Here is a 2500-nt window from a genome sequence, read left to right as displayed (position 1 = left end):
TTAAACATAACAAAAATAAATTATGAAAAGCACTACGGCAAATAAGTATTACGATATAATTCATTTTTTTTTTTTACTTTAAAAAAAGGAACTTGTTACAGTTTATGAGAAAAACGGAATGATGACATTCACAGACAGCAACATGCAGGTTTAAGTGATCTTCCTCAATACGACATACATATGTACATATATATATCTCATGTTGCCACACCTTTTGTAAAGCGACATATAAATATTTATGTGTCGGCATACATATGTATTTATGTTTTGACATACAGCTCTGCTCTGTCCCACTCTATTATTACTTGTAGAACGTGTTAGGTGATCGTAAGTAAGCTGTGAACGCAAGCGCTATGATCATGTTAAAAGGTGGCCATAGAATTTGCACTGTCTGCTCTTCAATATGGTATGCTTGCTGAGTTTAGTCGTTGATCTTTGGAGCTTTTGATAGCCGCTGATCTTCATCTTAACTTTATCTGACGATCTTGTTTACGCATTGAACGTTCGATCGAGGAGCTAGCAAACTTGCATATTTTGAAAAGAATCGGGGCRTTGCTGTATGCTAAAAGTGTCTGGCGTGCTTGTTGCAGCAATAAAATGCAATGAAACCCTGCAACTGCCTATTATTATACGCCTTTCGACAGCGCCAAATATTCTGACAACGAAGCTGCGAGAACTTGTTTGTGCACAAAACCATTTTCGCGAGGTCAGCTAGATTTGTTGGTGAATGAAGGCTGGTTGTGTAAATAAAATACATTCTTCATAGATTTTACAGAGATGGAAGGGAGATGGTAATCATTAAATTGCGGATATGGTCTCAGGAGCAACGTCTGGTCCGACTCCGGTCTCCGCGATCATCTAGAATGCTTTAGAATAACTTAAATCAGTTTATTTAATAGAATATGTCATAACCTATTTGAGTAGTTCGCATTTCACTCATAAACTGCATACTTACAGATAATATATTTTCTAGCGACATGTTCAGTTTTTCAAAACAAAAAAAAAAAAAACAGGCAACCCCTTGCTTGGAATAGCTTCGTGCGCGAACAGCTTTTGCTAGATTCGGATAATCATGTAACACCAACATGTAGTCGATTGCGATTTACTTTCGGACTCATACGTGTGAATTCACGACTCAACGTGAACAAATAATTTTTACAGTCTAAAGCATTAKATAGATAAATTCACCAAATCATCGATGAATAAGGGTCCTTGATGCCAAAAATTGAAAAAAAATTAATCGTTGCATTATTGCTGAGTTAATCCAAGTCGAACATTTTTGRCCGAGATGAATATTTTAAGTTACTGTGAACTCAAATAGCTCTCAAAAGTCAAAACTTTCCTGGTATGTTTAAAATAAAAAAAATGTCAAACTTATTGCTGAGTCAATCCAAGTCGAAATTTTTTTGCCGAAATTAATATTTTAAGTTACTGTAAACTCAAATAGTGTTCGTAAGTCAAAACCTTCTGGGTATGTTCGACATTAAGAATGTTAAGCTTATTGCTAGAATTGTCTGTTGCCAGACTGTAACAATAGGGTTGCCAAATTCCGAAAAATGATAGGCAATCTTACGTATTATCAAAATTTTTTTAGCAAAATATACTCAAGAATTATTACAAATTCGGCGATAATTTCACTATGGAGTCAGCCAGTGGCACTAAGGTTCACATTTTCGATATCTGAGAGCTGGAAAAGGATTTATTTAGAGAAAGAGAGGGCTGTCAAACCTAAAGGGTAGAAGTTCGAATTATCTATTGTTAAAGGAAAAAGTCTGATCTAGTTTAAAGGCGTGCCATATGGAAAATACATGGTTACAGTCTGATTTTTTTCATTTAAAGAATGAATTTAAAGATAGTGTCATCCACCAAAATTTGAGCGAGCAAACACTGAAACTTAAAATTCCACATAAAATTGGACGGTGCCACGCCCATTGCTCTATTTTTATACACATTCATATACTTTTAAACTTTGCAGTAAAATTAAGTGATTTCGACGGGCTGAGTATATGGACGTTGCTATTAACACACTTCACGCATTTAGCGCCTTATCATGAAATACTAAATACCAATGTTCTCACCAGAAGTTGCACKCATTAAAATTCCCAATTAAATTCAAGTTGCAACTTCAACTAGGCGGASCTGCCACAAGTTACCACATCAATATACACGCATGCCGGCACAAATATGCAATTTGTTGAAGCGATCTCTTAAATATGGCCATCAATCTGCTTCTCATACACGCAAACACACATACACATGCACACATATGTATTGTGCATACATGAATATGCATGTGTGCCTAATCCCAGATTGGCATTCAGAATATTATCTATGGAATATTGAACCGGTTGCCACCAAAAACAAAAAAAAAACAATAAAATAAAAAAAGACACAAAATTATGTTGCAAAAAATTAGCGAACCGCAAAATACTAGTTCAAACCGCTTGTCAATTGTCACCATTACAAATGCTCCAGAATTTACTAATCTACAAACAGACAT

This window comes from Bactrocera latifrons, unplaced genomic scaffold (genome assembly GCF_001853355.1).
Source record: "Bactrocera latifrons isolate USDA-ARS-PBARC rearing strain unplaced genomic scaffold, ASM185335v1 scaffold_157, whole genome shotgun sequence".
Lineage (NCBI taxonomy): Eukaryota > Metazoa > Arthropoda > Insecta > Diptera > Tephritidae > Bactrocera > Bactrocera latifrons.
This window is presented reverse-complemented; position numbering follows the sequence as displayed.